Source organism: Dasypus novemcinctus, chromosome 4 (genome assembly GCF_030445035.2).
Source record: "Dasypus novemcinctus isolate mDasNov1 chromosome 4, mDasNov1.1.hap2, whole genome shotgun sequence".
Classification (NCBI taxonomy): Eukaryota; Metazoa; Chordata; class Mammalia; order Cingulata; family Dasypodidae; genus Dasypus; species Dasypus novemcinctus.
In genome coordinates this window covers 72323185-72344537 of record NC_080676.1, presented here as the reverse complement: position 1 = coordinate 72344537, position 21353 = coordinate 72323185, and the positions used below count along the sequence as shown (strand labels likewise).

The window sequence follows — 21353 nt, the reverse complement described above, 5'->3', positions numbered from 1 at the left end:
GCCAGCTCACCACAGGGGCCAGGAGGCCCTGGGTTTGAACCCTGGACCTCCTATGCGGTAGGGGGACGCTCTATCAGTTGAACCACAATTGCTTCCCCCTAAAAGAATCTTTATTTTCTTGTACCCACAGCAGTAATATTGCAAAAATCAAATATGAAATGTGGTTGTGTGTGTTGCAAAATTACAGTACCAGTTGAATTCACAACCTCATTAAGTTTCTCATGTGGAAGTCAGGAAAGAATAGGATCCTTAAACTTGGAATGGAAAAATATAATTGGACACAAATGAAATAATTTTGGACTTCCACCACCCTCAAGTCATCCTGAGCTTCCTTTAGTGGTGGAAGTAGATCACCTTCCCATGTCTGAGAACACTAGCCTTTCATTGCTCGAAAACTCTGTGATAATTACACTTGGAGAAGATGCTTTGCAAGTGGACACTTGTTCTTTTCAAGACCCACTACAACTACCTCTTGTTGCTTCTAGACCCATAACTAGGGTCAAATCTCAACATCTTCCAGGGCATCAAGTATACAGTATGATTCCTAAGTAAATTCTTATATACCTAAAGAATAGCTATATTTTGCTAATATATTTTAGCCAAAACCTGTGGAATGTGTGTGAGAATGGATTCTAAGGGTGTTAGAAACAATAAGGAATCTGGCTAAATTAATCGATAGGAGTACACTTTATTTTTTAGATTTAAAAATTTTTTTAAATTTATATTTCTCCCCTTCCCGCCCCCCCCCACCCCCCGAGTTGTGTGTTCTCTGTGTCCATTCACTGTGTGTTCTTCTGTGACTACTTCTATCCTTATCAGCGGCACCAAGAATCTGTGTTTCTTTTTGTTGCATCATCTTGTTATGTCAGCTCTCCGTGTGCGTGGCACCATTCTTGGGCAGGTTGCACTACCTTTCACGCTGGGTGGCTCTCATTACAGGGCGTACTCCTTGCACATAGGACTCCTCTATGAGGGGGACACCCTGCATGGCGTGGCACTCCTTGCACACGTTAGCACTGCGCATAAGTCAGCTCCACACGGGTCAAGGAGGCCCAGGGTTTGAACCACGGACCTCCCATGTGGTAGGCAGATGCCCTATCCATTGGGCCAAGTCCACTTCCCACACTTTTTTTCTAAGTTAGCTTGTTCATTTAAATTAAAGTCATAAACAGCCACAATTATTAATGTATAATTTACACACAGTAAAATAACAAATATTAAACATATAGCCTGAGGAATGTTGACAAAAGTATGCAGCTAAAAAACCACCATCCAGATGAAGGTATAGTACTTTTCCATTACCACAGAAAAAAAATCTCTCAATCTTTAATTTGAATCCCCTATCTCTACCAGAGTAACCACTGTTCTGGTATCTATAACCATAACCCAGTTTTGCCTGTAATAGACTTTAATTTTTAAAAAATGAGTCTCTTATAGACAACATACAGTTTTTTTTTAAAGATTTAATTTATTTCTTTCTTGCCCCCCCTCATTGTTTGTGCTCTCTGTTTATTCATTGTGTGCTCTCTGTCTGCTCATCTTCTTTTTAGGAGGCACTGGGAATCAAACCTGGGGCCTCCCATGTGGAAGGGAGGCACCCAATCGCTTGTGCCTCCTCTGCACCCTGGTTGTTGTGTCTCTCATTGTTTCCTCCTATGTCTTCTTGTTGTGTCATCTTGTTACGTCAGCTTGCCGCACCAGCCCATAGCATCAGTTCACTGTCTTGCTCATCTTCTTTAGAAGGCACTGGGAACCGAACCTGGAACTTCCCATGTGGTAGAAGGGCACCCAACTGCTTGAGCCACATCCACGTCCCTGTAATAGACTTTATATAAAAATAATCATACAGTCTATTGTGTCCAGCTTGTTTTACCAAACATAGTTTTTGAGATGCATCTATGTTAGAGTACATCAGTAACCTGTTCTTTTTTAGGTGAATTGTATTTCATTGTCTGACTATATTGCAGGCTGTCTGTTCTCCTGTGGTTGAAAATTTGATTATTCACAGTTTGTGCTATTATAAAGCTGCTATGAATGTTCCTTTCTCTTTGGTATATAGCTAAGAATGAAGTCTCATCTAAATGATCATAGAGTAGGTGTGTGTTTAATTATTTATTTATTTATTTATTTTAGATACCAGGACTAGGGATTGAACCCGGGACCTCATATATGGGAGGTTGGTGCTCCACCACTGAGCTGCATCGGCTCCCATGTGCTTAACTTTATGATAGGATAATTTCTATTTTCAAAGGAATTTTGGAAAATGTAGTTTGGAGCAAACTGCTAAAAAACTGAATTCTGATAGTAAAGAGAAGAGAAGTTGGGCAGGCAACAAGATTTTCCTATTAAAAGCAATAAAGCTTCATCTTGTACAAGACTGCCAATCTCTGAGTTAAGAATTATGTAGAAGGACCAGATTTGGTGGAGAAGCTCATAGGTGACCTACAATATTGCTTCAAGCTCTGAAATGTTATAATACAAAATTAGAAAATTCTAGACCAGGAATATTTGATGTTTACAAAAGAAAATGAAGACAATTTTGACATTTTTTCATGGCATTAAAATTTTTTCATTTATTCATAAATGAAAGCAGAGTCCATTGCCTGAATTCAAGGCTACTTTATTCTATTTCCTTCTATGGAGTAAAAATAGTCACAAGATATGAAAAACAGTTGGATAAATAACTCATGAATCTAAATGAAATCTGAACAGATATAGATCTCCCATTCAACAGAAATAGGTCACTGCTTTCTACTGATTTCAAGAATGGACAGAAAATTCCTAATAAATAACTATTGTATACTGCAGGAGTTAAAAACGAATAAATAACATGTTACAATCTCAGGTGACTGGGGTTAGGGAAGTGGGAAGAAAAATAATGACTTGGTTAACAGAGTCAGGGATATTTGGGGTGATGGTGATTTAAAGCAGAAGGTAGAACACATTGATATGATGGCTCCTATGCTAAGTGATTCTAAGAAACATTTCAACTTTCAGATAAAATCACCTCTAAACTTTTCATTTCTTGTTAATTTATACCTCATTTGCCACAGAGATACTGTATTTTTAGGGACATCTCTGAAAAGATTTGTCATTGAAATATATACATGGTGTCTTGAAAGAGATTGATACTCTTGGCTTACTTTAAAAGATCACATATTTTTTTAATGTAACATTAAAAAAATAAAGACAAAAAAAGACTTAAAAAAAAAAGACCATAGAGAAGGAATAATAGGTTCTCTATTATCCTCCTATATATCAGGTTTCTCTGTTAGCCACAGATCTGATTCTGGCTGTTTCTATTTTTCTCCAAGAGGTGTGTTAAAATCGAAAGGCCTGAAGTATTCCAGACAATAGAAATCCAGGTTTTTGTCCTTGTTGCAGTTCATGCTGAAGTACAGTGTAAAGAGCTACATAACTTCTTTTATCTTTTGATCCATGCATTGCAAATAATTTGAATTTTGCCACATTTGCTGGAAAACAATGCCAAGGAAGGTATACTTTGCCTTCCCATTTTGTCTCTCCTCTGGACACTTTGAATGTTACAGAGAGTTCTTGTTTCCACACATTTCTTCTTTCAGAGATTAAAAGCACCAAATGTTGACCATGGGGACAAAGTTCAACTTCTAAATATGGCTCAGTTATGTCATTCAAGAAAAATGCTTCTACAAATCCATAATCCTACAGCTCATTGAAAGGTCTTCCTGGTTCTCCAAGTGGGGCTGGAGGTTCATTGAAAAACAGAGCACTTACTTCCTCTATCACCCTGGATTCAGCCTGACAAACATTGGCTCATGATTTGTTGGAAAACCACCCCAAGTGTGTTCAATTTTAAAAATCCATCTGAAGACTCAGGAAGTACTTCTCAGTCCAAGACTTGCTGCCTCCCTTGTGCCAAGGTCACTCAGGGATACACTTTTCAGAAATTCCAGAATTAATGTCTTATCTCAAGTAATTTTAACAGCCTACTTAGCCAGTTTGCTAAAACTTGGATTCAGTGGTAGCCTATATTTGATAAGGCTGAGACAGCCATAGCTTCACTGGCATGATATGAAGGAAGGAATGCAAAGGCTTAGAGAGATAGAAATCTTGGAGTGGATTTATACACAACTTTCTCAGTCTAATTATGTCTCCCAAGGAGGCTCAGAAGAAACTCTGTTCATTAAGGCCTTGAGAATGACCTTTGGGAGAGAAGGACCTGTATCCCTGAAAAGCACAGGGAATATCTGTAACAAGAGGTATGAATTGAAGTTGTTTTTTTGCCCTCTGTTGAACAACCTGCAGGCCATCCACTCCCATTGGGTCAAGAAGACTCACCTTGGCAAAGGTGAAGTGAAAGCTGAGAAAGAGGCAACATGGCCCTTGAGTTGAGGAGGTGGATGGTAGGAGTCTCATGAGCTGCCAAGAAGAAGAAATAGATTCTGGTGTCTGTCTTATTTTGTTTGTTGTAAGGGCTTAGCATGGTAAGGTGCCAGAATAAGACCAAAATCCTGACTGCCCAATTTAGTTGAGAGAGGGTGGCAGCTGGAAGAGGCTTTCAGGTAAAATTTGTAAGAAAAAATCCGCTTCAGAATGATTGAGAGAAGCAGCCCTTCTGGAAAGTATTGATAAATACCTTGATCATCATTTCTCCCAAGATAAATCCATGCTGCCATGTGAGGAGTTTGCAGTGAGTTTCACATCAGCATAGAACAGGTTTATTTCAGTCCTGCATGTTAGAATGTAGATAGATAGATAGGCGATGATAAATGATAGAGATGGATAGATTAGATAGATAGATAGATAGATAGATAGATAGATAGATAGATAGATAGATAGATAGATAGAGAAGCAAACTTCGCCCAGTGGTTAGGGTGTCCGTCCACCACATGGGAGGTCCATGGTTCAAACCCCGGACCTCCTTGACCCGTGTGGAGCTGGCCTACGCACAGTGCTGATGCGCCCAAGGAGTACCGTGCCACACAGGGGCACACAGAGAGCTGACACTACAAGATGATGCAACAAAAAGAAACACAGATTCCCATGCCACTGACAACAACTGAGGCAGACAAAGAAGAACACGCAGCAAATAGACACGGAGAATAGACAACTGGGGTTGGGGGGGGGAGGGGAGAGAAATAAATAAATAAATCTTTTTTAAAATTTCATTAAAAAAAGATAGATAGATCAACCAGGAGTCCTCCATGTTGATCCCACCGTGCAAATTTATCTGAAGATTGTGCTTCAGTTTTTATTCCTTTGGGAATAAAACTGTAACACACTTTCAAAAGGCAGTACACAGGTGATGTCAGAGCAAATTATGGAGTAAGGACCTCTGAATATTCTCTTCTCCATGAAAACAATGAGAAACTTGGCAAACATGGCCCAATTCAATGTTTTCCATGCTTGAGGAATTAATCAAAGGCTTGCAGCAAGTTGGCAAAATTTATGTTAAAAGAAATGACTGAATCCATTCAGAATAGTGAGCTTTGTGGTGTTTTAACTTACCCTAGTCCATCCTCCTAGCTCTGTGGTAGCCTTGAAAAATAGAGTCTGCATTCTTGGCATCCAATGGAGGGAGCAAATCAGGGCTGGAACTCTTTCAAAACCTTGTTTCCAGAGAACTGTCATTATTTGACCTGTGTGATGTTCCTTGGAAGACTTCACTTGCAAGGCTGTCTGTATTTGACCTGATTCACAGAGCTTCCTCTGTGCTGAAAGCCTTTTCCCTGGGGGGCAATTGTTGAAAACAATTACAGGCAAGTGATTAATTTCAAAGCTCCGTGAGGCAGTGGATAAATTCTGAAAGAAACAAAGCAAACTACTCAAAAAGCTTAAAAGAAAAAGCTGGAAAATTAAAGCTCTATAATCTTTTTGAAGCTCTTACATGTTCCTGGGACTCTAGAAGGCTAAGTATATGCCTAGGGCTGTTTGCAGCTGTGCACATGATCAGGCAAGACCTGAGAAAGCCTTAAGCTTTCACCTCTGCTTGACCTTAAGGGTCTGTACAAGCAGGAAGTGAAGATTAAGATAAAGTTGTGAACTGCCTAGTTGAGTGTTGAAATCAGTTCTTTGGCAAAGACTTATTGGTTCCAGAATATTTAAGGAAATCTCTGTCTAAAAATTAACTGACCTTTAAGCTATCTGAGCAGAGACTTCAATGGCCACATATGAAAAAGAATACAGACTTTACAGAGTTAGTTTGGAAAAGCCACTAAACAAATAGCAATTACAACAAACAGGAGCAACAAACTTTGGAAAGGAGGTAAAATATAAATTCCAGAGTTGCCACATTATATTATTTTAAATGTTCAACTTTCAACAAAATATATGAGACATGCAAAGAAACAAGAAAATATGTTTCATACACCAGAATGAAGCAATTGATACAAAATGTCCTTGAGGAAGCCCAGACGTTGGACTTACTAGACATTGGACATAACTAGAAATCAGTTGTTTCAAATATATTCAAAGAGCTAAAGGAAACCATATCAGAGAACTAAAGAAAAATATGACAGTAATGTCTCACCAAATAGAAAATATCAATAAAGAGATAGAAATTATAAAAAGGAAGCAAATAGAATTTTTGGCATTCAAAAGTACAATAACTAAAATGAAAATTTTATGAGAGGGGATTCATAGCAGATTTGAGCAGGCAGAGGAAGGAATCAATGAACTTGAAGATAAATCAATTGAGATTATCCAGTCTGAGGAACAGAGAGAAGAAGGAATGAAGAAAGATGTACTGCACCTCAGAGACCTGTGGGACACCATCAAGGGTACTAACATACACATAATGGAAACACCAGAAGGAGAGATGCGAAAGGGGCAGAAAGAACATCTAAACAAATAATGGCTGATAAATTCCTTAACTTGATGAAAAAATTAAACTACACATCTAAGAAATTCAATGAAATCCATGTAGCATAAACTCGAAGAGTTGCACACCTAAACACATCATAATCACAATATCAAAAGACAAAGAGAGAATTTTGCAAGCAATAAGAGACAAGTGAGTTATCACAATACAAGGAAGCCTCAATAAGAGAAACAGCTATTTGTTGTCAGAAACCATGGTGGCCAGAAGGCACTGGGATGATAATATTCCAAATCTTGAAAGAAACAAAACTGTAAACCAGGATTATAGGTGTAAATGTAAGAGGTAAAATTACAAAACTCTTAGAAGAAATCATAGGCATAAATGTTAATGACCTTGGGTTAGGCAATCGTTTCTTAGATATGAAACCAAAAGCAAGAGGGAAAAAAAATAGATAATTTGGATTATATAAAAATTAACTCCTATACTATAAACAATAATTTCAAGAATGTAAAAAGACACCCACAGAATAGGAGAAAATATTTGCTAATTATATATTCAATAAAGGATTTGAATCTATAATAGTTGAAGAACACTTACAACTCAATAAGAAAAAGACAAATATCCCAATTTAAAAGCGGGTAGAAGTTGTACAAATCAGGAGATTGTGTAACACAGTGAACCACATGGTGGATCATGGACAGTGGTCAACAGTACAGATGTGAGAATGTTCTCTCATGAACTACAACAAAATCCTAATACTGCTACATCGTTTAATAATAAAATGGTTTGTGGGGGAAAATACACAAATATAAGCTATGTACTATAGACAGCAATATTACGATGATGTTCTTTCATCATTTATAACAAATGCGTCACAACAATGTAAGGTGCTGGTGGTAGGGCAATCTATGGGAATCCTGTATGGTATGCATGATTATTTTGTAAATTCACAACTTATCTAATTTTAAAAAAATTAAGTTGAAAATACAGGCAAAGCTCTTGAATAAACATTTCCCCAAGGAAGATATACAAATGGTCAGTAAGTACATGAAAGGATGCTTGGCTTCAGTAGTTATGAGAGAAATACAATTCCAAACCATGAGATACAACTTAACATCTGCAAGAATGGCTAAAATAAAAAAGACAGGCAATAGTAAGTGTTGGCTTAACTATGGAGAAATTGGAACCCTCATAAATTGCTGTTGGAAATGTAAAATGGTCCAGTCACTTTGGAAAACAACGTCTTTAAAACGTTAAGTATAGAGTTACCATTTGACACAGCAATTCCATTCCTAGGTATATACACAAGAGAACTGAAAATTTTATCCACAGAAAACTTGTATGTGAATGTTCATAGAAGTTTTAATTGTAATAGTTTTAAAAAGTTAGTTAGGTTGAATTTTAAATTTGGTTGCAGATGGAGACCTGGGAAACCAAGGCCGTAAGGCATAAGAAAAGATTCTTACTCACAGGTCCCAGAGCAGGGATTCGTAATCTTTTTTGTTCCATAGACCCGTTTGCCAGGCAGGTGAAATGAATACTACTGTAATTTATTTATTGCATGCATTCGTAAGTAAGGAAATGCTAGATTTCAGTTAGAGGTCAGAGAAAATAAAGATAAGTTGATTTTTTTTCCATTCAAGCTCACAGACCCCTGAAATCTTTCCATGGACCCTGGGCACCTGGTTAAGAACTGCTGTTCCAGAAGGACGGGGGTGCCTCGAGGGGTTGACGGGAAGTGTAATCAGCCTGGATGGCTCAACCAGCTGGCAGGGAGTGCAGGAGCAGAGCGAGAGGGACCCAAGGGCTTGTGCCTTTATTGTGGTCCAGGGGTGGAGTTTGGTAGATTTCCCTAAATCTACTGGGAATGTGGGAGTCCAAGATTGGTTAGTTTAAAGCAAACATGCACATAAAGGGAAAGGGATTGGAAGTCTGAGGGCTTATCATTTCCAACCCGCTGTGGGTTCTGGGTGAGATGTGTGGGTGGTATGGTTGGTGATCGCTGATGCAAATTTGGGCCCTGGGGGAGATTTGCCCTGGAAAGCTGCTTGTTAACCAGGTCAGAGGTCAGTGTGTTGAGGTAGGGGGCTTAGCCAAAGTAAGATGGCTGTAAGGCAGCACACAAAATATTTTGGTAGTTATGACAAGGAGAAACAACCCAAATGTCCACTGACTGATGAATAGATGAAGAAAATGTGATATTATTCATCAATAAAAAGGAATGAAGATTTGATATAAGCTACAACATGAACTGAAAGAAGCCAGTCACAAAAGGCCACAAATTATATGATTCCATTTATATCAGAGGTCCAGATTAGGCAAATCCACAGAATCAGAAACTAAATTAGTGGTTACCTAGGGTGGAGGTGAGGGTGAGGGAACAGGAATGATTGTGAATGAGTATAGAGTTACATTTCAGTGGAAGAAATTTTTCTAAAATTGAATTTGGTGATGGGGGCACATTTCTGTAAATTTACTAAAAGCTTCTAAATTGTACACCTTAAAAGGGCGCATTTTATGGCATGTGAATCATACCTCAATGGAGCTATTATTAAAAAAATAAGATTTGCTTTAGACTTTATTAAAATATTTTTATTGTTGTAAAATATACATAACAAAATTTTTCATTTTAAAGATTTTTAAGTGTACACTTAAACTACATTCACAATTTTTTGAAACCATCACCACTATCTATTTCCAGAACCCCAAACAGGAACTCTATACCCATTCATCTTTAACTCCCATTATACCCTACCTTAACCTCTAATAATTTTTTATCTGCTTTCTGTCTCTATGAATTTACCTTTTCTAGATATTTCATGTAAGTGGAATCATACATTATTTGTCCCTTTGTAGCTGAGTTATTTCACTTAGAATAATGTTCTCAAGGTTCATTCATGTTTTACCATGTATCAGACCTTCATTTCCTTTTATGACTGAATAATATATCATTGTATGTATATAACACATTTTGTTTATCCATTCATTTGTTGATAGATACTTGGGTTCTTTTCACCTTTTGGCTATTGTAAATATGCTGCCGTGAACACTAGTGTACAAGTATCTGTGTGTGTCCTTGTTTTAAACCCTTTTGGGTATGTACCTAAGAGTGGAATTGCTGGATCATCTGGTACTTCTCTGTTTAATTTATTGAGGAACCACCAACTTGTTTTCCACAGCAGTCACATCATTCTACATTCCCACCAGCAATGCATGAGAGTTCCAATTTCTCCAAATTCTTGCAAACACTTGTTATTTACTGTTTTTCTTTAAAAAAAAAAAAAATAGCCACCCACATGAATATGAAGTGGAATCTCATTGTGGTTTTGATTTGCATTTCCTTAATGACTAATGAATTGAACATATTATCAGGCACATATTGACTGTTTATCTTCTTTGAAGAAATATCTATTCAAGATATTGGTTGAGTTGTGGGATTTGTGTGTGTGTGTGTGTGTGTGTGTAAGAGAGAATCTTATATAGTCTGGATATTAGACCCTTACCAGATATATGACTTCTGAAAGTTTTCTCCCATTCTGTGGGTTGTCTTTTTACTCTTTTGATACACAAAGGTTTTATTTTTTATTATTTAAAGATTGATTTTATTTCTCCCCAACCACTCCCCCTGTTGTCTGCTCTCTGTGTCCATTCTCTGTGTGTTCTTCTGTGTCTGCTTGTATTCTCACTAGGCAGCTCCTGGACCTGATCCTGGGAACTTCTGGAATGGGAGAGAGAAGATTACTCTCTTGCACCACCTCAACACCCCGTTCTGTGACATCTTCTTATTTTCTCTCCTCTGTGTCTCTTTTTTTTTTTTCAAAGATTTATTTATTTTTATTTATTTCTCTCCCCTTTCCCCCCACCCCGGTTGTCTGCTCTCTGTGTCTGTTTGCTGCGTCTTCTTTGTCCGCTTCTGTTGTTGTCAGCAGCACAGGAATCTGTGTTTCTTTTTGTTGCATCACCTTGTTGAGTCAGCTCTCCGTGTGTGTGGCACCATTCCTGAGCAGGCTGCACTTTCTTTTGCGCTGGGCGGCTCTCCTTACGGGGGGCTCCCCTATGTGGGGGGCACCCTTCCATGGCAGGGCGCTCCTTGAGCGCATCAGTGCTGCGCATGGGCCAGCTCCACACGGGTCAAGGAGGCCTGGGGTTTGAACCTCGGACCTCCCATGTGGTAGACGGACGCCCTAACCACTGGGCCAAGTCTGCTTCCCCTGTGTTTCTTTTTGTTCCATCATCTTGTTGATGTCAGCTCTCTGTGTGTGCGGCACCATTCTTAGGCTGCACTTTCTTTCGTGCTGGGTGGCTCTCCTTACGGGATGCACTCCTTGCGTGTGGGGCTCCCCTACATGGGGATACCCCTGCGTGGCAGGGCACTCCTTGCGCGCATCAGCACTGCGCATGGGCCAGCTCCACACGGGTCAAGGAGGCCTGGGGTTTGAACCACAGACCTCCCATGAGGTAGATGGATGCCCTAACCACTGAGCCAAATCCGCTTCCCTCTCTTTGGTTAAATTGATTGCTAGGTATTTGAGTCTTTTTGTTGCTGTCGTAAATGGAATGCAATTTCCCCCTGATTTCCTCAGATTGTTCAATATTAGCTTACAGAAGCTTTACTGGTTTTTGCATGTTGATCTTGTATCCTGCCACTCTGCCGAACTCATTTATTAGCTCAAGTAGCTTTGCTATAGACATTTCAGAATTTTCTAATTATAGGACTATGTCATCTGCAAATAGTGAGAGTTTTACTTTCTCTTTTCCTATTTGGATGTCTTTAATTTTTTTGCTTGTCTAATTGTTCTAGTTAGAACTTCTAGTACAATGTCGAATAGCCATGGTGACAGTGGGCATCCTTGTCTTGTTCCTGATCTTTGAGGGAAAGCATTCAACCTTTCCACATTGAGTATGATGTTGCTGTGGGTTTTACATGCACAATTTTCATCATATTGAGGAATTTTCCTTCTATTCCTAACTTTCAAGGTGTTTTATTTATCAAGAAACGATGCTGGATTTTGTCAAAAGCCTTTTCTGCATCAATTGAGATGATCGTGTTGTATTTTTCTTTCAGTTTGTTAATGTGGTATATTATGTTGATTGATTTTCTTATGTTGAACCAGCCTTGCATACCAGGAATAAATCCCACTTTTGATATGCTGTTGGATTCCATTTGCAAATATTTTGTTCATTAGAGAGATTGGTCTGTAATTTTCTTTTCTTGTAGAGTCTTTATCTGTTTTTGATATTAGAGTGATGTTGGCTTCACAAAATGTGTTAGGTAATTTTCCCTCCTCTTCAATTTTTTAGAAGAGTTTAAACAGGATTGGTGTTATTCTTTTTGAAATGCTTGGTAGAATTCACTTGTGAAGTCTGGACTTTTCTTTGTTAGGAGATTTTTGATGACAGAGTCAATCTCTTTAAATTTAATTGATTTGCTAGGTTTTTGTATTTCTTGTAGATCAGTGTAGTTTGTGCATTTCTAGGAATTTGTCCATTTCATCTAGGTTGTCTAGTTTGATGGCATACGGTTTCTCATAATATCCTATTGTGATCCTTTTTATTTATTTCTTGACTTCTCCCCTTTCATTTTTTATTGTATTTATTTGCATCTTCTTTCTTTTTTTTCTTTGTTAGTCTAGCTGGGGGTTTGCCGATTTTATTGATCTCAAAAAACCAGCTTTTGGGTTTTGTGGATTTTCTCTATTTTTTTTTTTTGTTGTTGTTGTTCTCAATTTCATTTATTTCTGCTCTAATCTTTATTATTTCTTTCCTTTTGCTTGCTTTGGGAATGGTTTGCTGTTCTTTTTCTAGTTTCTCCAGTTGTTTAGATCTTTGAGTTTAGCTCTTTCTTCTTTTTTAATATAGGCATTTAGGGGTATAAATTTCCCTCTTAAGACTGCCTTTTCTGTATCCCATAAGTTTTGATAAATTGTGTCCTTTTAATTTTTTAATTAAATATTTATTTATTTATAATTTATTTCTCCCCTTCCTCCCTGCCCTCCCCCATTGTCTGCTCTCTGACAATTAACTGTGTGTTCTTCTGTGTCCACTTGCATTCTTTCAATGGCACAGGGAATCTGTGTCTCTTTTTTGCTGTATTATCTTGCTGCGTCAGCCCTCCGTGTGTGCAGCCCCACTCCTGGGCAGGCTATGCTTTTTTTTTTTCACGTGGAGCATCTCTCCTTGCTGGGCGCAGTCCTTGCACATGGGGCTCCTCTATGTGGGGGACACCCCTGCGTGGCATGACCCTCCTTGTGTGCAGCAGCACTGTGCATGGGCCAGCTCACCACATGGGTCAGGAGGCTTTGGGTTTGAACCCTGGACCCCCTATATTGTAGGCGGATGCTCTATCAGTTGAGCCACATCTGCTTCCCATCTCCTTTTAATTTGTCTCAATGTATTTACTGACTTCAGTTGCAATTTCTTCTTTGACCCATTGATTATTTAGGAGTGTGTTGTTTAATCTCCACATGTGTGAAAATGTACCTCTTTCCGGTCTATTATTGACTTTCAGTTTCATTCCATAATCATCTGAGAAGGTGCTTTGTATAATCTCAATCTTTTTGTATTTATTGAGAGCTGCATTGTGCCCTAACATGTGGTCTATCCTGGAGAAAGATTCATGAGTACTTGAGAAGAATGTATAACCCACTGAGATTGGATGCAATATTCTGTATATCTGTTAGGTCTAACTTATTTATCATATTGTTGAAGTTCTCTGCTTCCTTGTTGATCTTCTGTCTAGTCGTTCTATCTAATGATGTGAGTGGGGTGTTGAAGTCTCCAACAATTGTTATAGAGATCTCTATTTCTCCCTTCAGTTTTGCCAGAGTTTGTGTCATGTATTTTGTGGCACCCTGGTTAGTTGCATAGATATTTATGACTGTTATATCTTCTTGTGGATTATCTTGTTTATTAATATATAATGGCCTTCTGTATCTTTTATGATTTCTTTGCACTTAAAGTCTGTTTTGTCTATAAGTAAATAAATACATAAATAAATAAAGTCTGTTTTGTATGATATTAGTATAGCTACCCCTGCTCTTTTTTGGTTACCATTTGCATGGAACATTTTTTCCCCGAACCTTTCACTTTAAGCTGGTTTGTATCCCTGGGTCTAAGTTGAGTCTCTTATAAGCAGCATACTTTTTTTTTTTAATCTGATCTGTCAGCCTATATCTTTTCATTGGGGAGTTTAATACATTCACATTCAATTATATTACTGTAAATGCAATATTTACTTCCACCATCTTATTCTTTGGTTTTCATACGTCATATATTTTCATCTGTCTTTTTACTCTTTTTATTATCCTTTCTGCAATTCTTTCTTCTATACTCTCCTCCAAGCTTCTCTCTCCTGTCTTTTTCTTTTATATTAAAAAGAATATTTAATTCTTAAAAATTAAATATCCCTTAAATATTTCCTGCAAAGGTGGATTCTTTTTAATGAATTCTTTTAGTTTCTGTTTGTTTGTGAATATTTTATACTCACCTTCATATTTGAAGGGCAATTTTGCTGGATAAAGACTTCTTGACTGGCAGTTTTTCTCTTTCAGTGTCCTAATTATATCATACCACTGTCTTCTTACCTCCATGCCTTCTGATGAGAAATCTGCACTAAGTCTTACTGGACGTCACTTGTTTGTGATGGCTTGCTTGTCCTTTTCTGTTCTCAGAATTCTCTCTTTATCTTTGACATTTGTTATTCTGAGTAATATGTTTCTTGGAGTAGGTCTATTCAGATTTATTCTTATTGGGGTAAACTGTACTTCTTGGACATTTAAGTCCATTTCTTTTGTTAGAATTTGGAAATATTTAGCTATTATTCCCTCAAATACTCTTTCTACCCCTTTTCTTTTCTCTTCTTTCTGGAACTCCAATGACATGTATGATGTGTGTTTCATGTAGTTTTTCATCTCCCAAAGCCCCTGCTCAATTTTTCCATTCTTTTCTTTCTTCAATTTCAGCTGGTCTGTCTTTGGTATCACTTATTCTTTCTTCTATCATTTTGAGTGCTGTTCTATGCCTCTAATATGTTTTTTATCTTTCCTATTATGTCTTTCATTCTCATAAGCTCTGTTACTTTTTTGCGGGATTTCAAATTCTTCTTTGTGCTCACTTAACGTCTTCTTGATGTCATTTAACTCTTAAGCCATAGTGTCTTTCAACTCATTAATTTTATTTCAGAAATTTGTTTGCATCTCATTAATTAGTTGTCTCAAATCTTATGTTTCTTCTGGGTTTTTGACATATTCCATTTCTTGGGCCATGTCTTCCATTTTCTAAATATGGCTTGTAAGTTTTTGCTGCTGTCTAGGTGTCTGATTAGGATAGTAGTTTACTCAGGTGCTCAATTTCTCTCTCTTTCATAGGGATTTAGTGGCAGGAGCTGCATGTTACTGCTGCTCTGTAATCCTTGGTTCAACCTAGATTGTTAGGTCGCTGTTGGTTTCTCAAAACTGGGCTCTGGACCCAGTAATGGGTTGCAGACTTGCTTCCTAGGGCCTTGGGGAGGGAGGCTGTAAAGGTCAGAACAAGCCTCTCTTATTTACTTTTTTAAAAAATTAATTTATTGAAGTATAGCACTCATACATAAACATACACAAACACTAAGTGTATAATAATAGTTGTGAAATTACAAAACAAAAATATATGATATCATACAGGACTCTCATAACTCACCCTACCACCAATAACTTGCATTGTTGTTAAACCTTTTTAACTAATGATTAAAGAGCATTGTCAAAATATTACTACTAACCAAAGTATTTTCCCCCAACCAACCCTATTATTATTATCTTTATATCATTTATATATGAACATATATAAACAATTAAATGTATAGTAAAAGTTGTGAACTTAGAAAGCAAATATGCATAACATCATACAAGGGCCCCATACATCAACCCTCCACCAACACCTTGCATTGTCGTGAGAAATTTGTTATGAATTATGAAAGAATAGTGTCAACATCTTACTACTAGTCATAGTCCTTATCTTACATTTGGTGTGTTTTTCCCCCAACCTATCCTATTATTATTATTTTAAAATGTATTCTTTATGACAGAAGTTGTAAACTTATAAAACAATCATGCACATGTGCAGAATTCCCAAACAACACCCCTCCATCAATGCACCACTCTGTGGTGGAACATTTACTACAGATAAGATACTATCATCTGATTGTTACCATGCCCATAATGTACATTTGACTCACATTTTCCATACTGCATCATTACCAACACAGTATATCTTTTGCTAAATACAAGAATATTATATAATTACTGCTAACCACAGTCCATAGGTCACTCCAGCTGTATTTTTCCCATGCTTCTAAACATTTCCAACACCCTGCAGTAGTGATATACATTTGCTCTAGCTCACAAAGGATACTCTTGCATCTGTACCATCAACCACAATTCTCATCTTGGTTTATTGTGCTATTCAGTTCCTAGATTATTCCCTAACATTCTGTCAATTGGCATTTACATACCTAGACTCCCATTTTCAGTCACATCCCCATTTATAAACTACCTGTTACTCACTGTGTGTTACCATCCACTTTATACATTTCCACACTTTCACAGTAAAGCTAATTAAAACTTCTGTATACATTAAACATCAGTAGTCCACTCAGTCCTCCTCTTATCTTCTTCATTTTATTTATTTATTTATTTAAATCTTTTCCCTTTTTCTTAGTTTTTAGGTGAATGTCATAAACATGTTCCACTGTCCCACAAACGATTCATTTTCTTTTATTTATTTATTTGTTTGTTTGTTTGTTTGTTTATTTATTTCTCTTCCCTTCTCCCCCATCCCAGTTGTCTGTTCTCTGTGTCTATTTGCTGCATGTTCTTCTTTGTCTGCTTCTGTAGTTGTCAGTGGCACGGGAAACTGTGTTTCTTTTTGGTGCGTCATCTTGTTGTGTCAGTTCACCGTGTGCGTGGCACCATTCCTGGCTTTCTTTTGTGCTGCGTGGCTCTCCTTGTGCACTCCTTGTGCGTGGGGCTCCCCTGCACGGGGACACCTCTATGTGGCATGGCACTCCTTGTGTGCATCAGCACTGCCCATGAGCCAGCTCCACACGGGTCAAGGAGGCCCAGGGTTTGAGCCACAGACCTCCCATGTGATAGATGGACGCCCTAACCACTGGGCCAGTTCTGCTTCCCCTCTTATCTCCTTTAAGAATCCACCGATATGGTTCTTACTTTTATTTTTAGGTTTTTGATCCATTTTGAGTTAATTTTTTGGATAAGGTGTAAGATAAGGGTCCTCTTTCCTTCTTTCAACTATGAATATCCAATTCTTTCAGCACCATTTGTTGAATGGACTGTTCTGTCTGAGCTGTGTGAGTCTGACAGGCTAGTCAAAAATCACTTGACCATACATGTGAGGGTCTGTTTCTGAACCGTAAATTTTGTTTCATTGGTCTATTGTGTCCTTCTTTAGGCCAGTATCATGCTGTTTTTACCACTATAGCTAGGTAATATGATTTAAAGTCTGGAGATGAGGGTTCACTTTTCCTTTTTATGATGTTTCCAGTTATTCAAGACCCCTTACCCTTTCAAATAAATTTGATGATCGCATTTTCAATTTTTTCTTTAATACTGGTGGAATTTTTATCGGGATTGCATTATATCTGTATATCAATTTGAGTAGAATTGACATCTTAATGATATTTAGTCTTCCAATCCAAGAGCATGGAATGTTCTTCCAATTATTTAGGGCTTTTTTGATTTCTTTTAACATTGAGTTGCAGTTTTCTGAATAGAGTGCTTTACATTATTGGTTAAGTTTATTCCTGACTATTTGAGTTTTATCTGTCATATTTTATTTTCATTACTCTTTTGACACTTTTAGTTACTTTTATTGATATAATCATCATATCTAGACTCTCTTCCAGGCCTCTCTCCCCTGTCTTTTCTTTTCAGGCTCTAGCACACCCTTTGGTATTTCCTGAAAATCTGGTCTCTTGCTTAGAAATTCTCTGTTTCTGTTTATCTGTGAATATTTTAATCTTGCTCTCATTTTTGAAAGAGAGTCTTACTGGATATAAGATTCTTGGCTGGAAGTTTTTTCTTGTAGTATCAAATATATCAGACAACTGTCTTCCTTCCTCCATGGCTTATTGGATATCCCTTATATATTATGCTTTGCTTTCTTCTTGCTGCTCTCAGAATTCTCTGGCTTACCTGTTTGTTATTGTAAATGTTACACCTGTTAAATGTTGCAGTTGTTAGATGTTGCAGTTGTTTCCTGTTATTGTAAATGATGTTGCAGTTCAGATAGCAAACAGCTGCTTGGTAGTTTCCCAATAAATGCTATGGGAAAACTAGGGGTGAGGCTCTCAATTTCAGAAGCTGTGAGTCCCCTGGTCCCAGGTTGTCTCCCCTCTTGTGTCTCTACCTTTATTTCTGTGTTGCCTTCCCTTCAAGCCAACCTATTGTGAACTGAATGCAGCATTCTCTCTTTGTCTTTGGCATTTGACATTCTGATAAGTATGTGTCTTGGAGTTGGTCTATTCAAAATTTTTTGGATGAGAGTATGTTGTGCTTCTTGGACATGGATATCTCTGTCCTGCAATAGGGTTGGGAAATTTCCTCCTGCCCCTTTTCCTTTCTCTTCTCCTTCTGGGGCACCCATGAAACATATGTTTGCATGCCTTTTGCTGTCATTTAGTTCCCTGAGAACTTGTTCAATTTTTTTCATTCTTTTCTGTGTTCACTTTCAGAGGCCATTTCTTCAGCTCACCAATCCTTTCTTCTACCTCCTCAAATCTGCTATTATGATTCCAATGTTTTTAAAATTTCATTGATTGCACCTTTCATTCCCATAAGATCTGCTGTTTTTCTATGTATGCTTTCACATTTTTCTTTCTGCTCATCCAATGTATTCTCTTTTTTAAAAGATTTATTTTTTATTAATTTTTCTCCCCTTTCCTGCCCCCCTCCCCCCCATTGTCTACTCTCTGTATCTATTCGCTGTATGTTCTTCTGTGACTGCTTCTATCCTTATCAGCAGCACTGGGAATCTGTGTTTCTTTTTGTTGCATCATCTTGTTGTGTCAGCTCTCTGTGTGTGTGGTGCCATTCTTGGGCAGGCTGCACTTTCTTTCATCCTGGGCGGCTCTCCTTACGGAGTGCACTCCTTGTCCATGGGGCTCCCCTATGTGGGGGACACCCCTGTGTGGCACGGCACTTCTTGCGCACATCAGCATTGCACATGGGCCAGCTCCACATGGGTCAAGGAGGCCCAGGGTTTGAACCGCAGACCTCCCATGTGGTAGGCAGATGCTCTATTCATTGGGCCAAGACCACTTCCCCCAATATATTATTATTATCCTTAATCTCTTTAGCCATCCCATTGAATTCATTAAAGAGATTTGTTTGAACATCTATGGTTAGTTGTCTCAACTCCTTTATGTCATCTCTAAGCATATCTTGTTCCTTTAACTGGGCCATAGCTTTCTGTTTCTTGGTGGGAATTGTAATTTTTTATTGGTGTCTTCGCATCTGGCTTATTAGAGTATTTTTTCTGGGTGCAGTTTTTCTCTTTAGTTTAGGGCTTCTTATCCTTCCTCCCTTGGTTGTGCAGAAGGATTCAAGCATGTAGTTGGTGCTGTAAGCTGTGGAGGCTCAAGCTGCCCTCATTGCACCAGGGACCAATAATGCTTCTTCCAACTTTCTCCTTTGCCAGAGGTAGGGACAGAGTCACAGCTGTGTGGAATAATCTAAGTCATGCAGGCCTAGACTGTAGTTGCCCAGAGAGACTGATGAAGCTTCATTCCCCTTTCTCCCGTGCCTGCAGTGGAGGTGGAGCTGCAGATGTGGGCAGCAATCTATGCATTGCAGACCCAAGATGACTGCAGTTGCCCCCGTAGACTTCTGGTTTTCAGTCTATGCCAGTCAAAATTACCTGCAGTTACCTGGATAGGCTGGTGCTGGGCCTTCCAGCCTCCTCCCTGCCAGAGGTGGGGCTGATGTCTAGGCTAGGGCTGCAGGCCAATCTAGGTGAAAGAAACTGGTCCTACCCTCACTGAGATTTTCAGTCAGCCTGGCTTCCCCTCATGCTGGGGATGGAGTAAAAATGGCGGCCACTGGCCTCTTTCTGTCTTCGGTTGATTCACACTCCAGCTGTTCCCAGGGTTATTCCTTAGCCAGCCAAGTCTACCAATCAGTAGCTGTAATCGGCAGCCAACCATCTCCTCCTCCCCTGTTTTTGGGACATGGAGCTTCTAATTCCAGCCACAGAATAGCTCCTAGGGTGGCTCGTGCTGCTGGAGAAGGATAATCACTGGTCTTTGCAGATTGGCTGGTAATTTCCCAGAGAGGCTGGCACAGTTCCCCACAGCTTCCTCCCTCCTGGAGGTGGGGCTTGTGTCTAGGCTGGAGTTGCAATCTAACCTGAATGGAAAGAAGCTGGTCCCCACCAGCACTGGGATTTTCAGTCTGCCCTGCTTCCCCTTGTGCCAGGCACAGAGTTAATATTGCGGCTACCAGCCTCTTTCTGGCTTGTACAGGCTCAAACTTTTCTGTTCTCAGGATTATACTTTTGCCTGCTGAATATACTCATCAGTAGCTGAAATTGGTGCCCAACCATCACTTCCTCCCCCGTTTTCGGGAAGTGGAGCTTTTAATTGCTGTGGCGGAACAGCTCCTGAGGTGACTTGTGCCTGCAATGGAGGATGGGTACCGACCTCCATGGCATGGAGCACTCTACTTATGAGTCTTCTCTGCAGATGGGTACTCTCCTCCTTCCATTCCTTCATGGATGTGGCAGGATACTCTTCTGGCTTCCTTGAGCCCCCAAACAGGTGCTTCAGCTAACTCCAGAGAGCTCTGGGTGTTTACTAACTGCCCTGTAGCAGAAGTGGACTCTAGGAGCTCCTTACTCCTCTGCCATCTTGCTGGTTCTCCTCTCATTTACTTTTAATTTTCTCATGTGCATTTCCTTGGTCTGCCAGCAGATGGCATTATTTGGCAGCCCTCTCAGTTCAATGCCTGGCCAGTGTGTTTTAGCTGCAACATACACTGGACCAGATTAATGTGATATAGCTTCCTGCCTGGAGGTTGAGCCCTGTAATTCAACCATTCTCAGAGACAGTTCTCTAGCCTTCTCTGGCAGCCCTTGGGTAGGAAATAATTCCACTTCTCTCTGCATCCTCAACAATCTGTACCTGTTAATAGAGAGGGAGATAGAGAGGATCAGTTCTCTTTAGTCCCAGATCTCTTTAGTTCTTTATTCTGGATGTGTCTCCCAATGCAAACAATGGTGTCACCCCACCTGGCCTGGAACGGCTCATGGGACACAGAAGACCAGATTTGTGGGTCAAAATCTGAGTCAGCCTTAGGCTGTGTCCATTTCTCTGCCCTTTCCTGGGGCAATGGGTCCCTGAGGCTACCTTCCTCTGTAGGAGGGCCAGAGATCTGAGAATTCAAAAGTATCTTTAGTGCGGGGGAGGACGGGTGCAGTAGCAGCTGCTGGTTTTAACTCACAGTTTTGCCATTGCGATTCATTTCCTTTATCCCTCTCTCTTCTGGGTGGTGTCCAGCCTTCACCT

At 39.1% G+C, this 21353-nt stretch overlaps 1 pseudogene; it reads right to left on the bottom strand.

Moving 5' to 3' along the window:
* Positions 1–3251: 3251 nt before the first annotated feature.
* Positions 3252–21299, bottom strand: LOC101427916 (UPF0462 protein C4orf33 pseudogene; annotated as a pseudogene).
* Between the last annotated feature and the right edge of the window lie 54 nt (positions 21300–21353).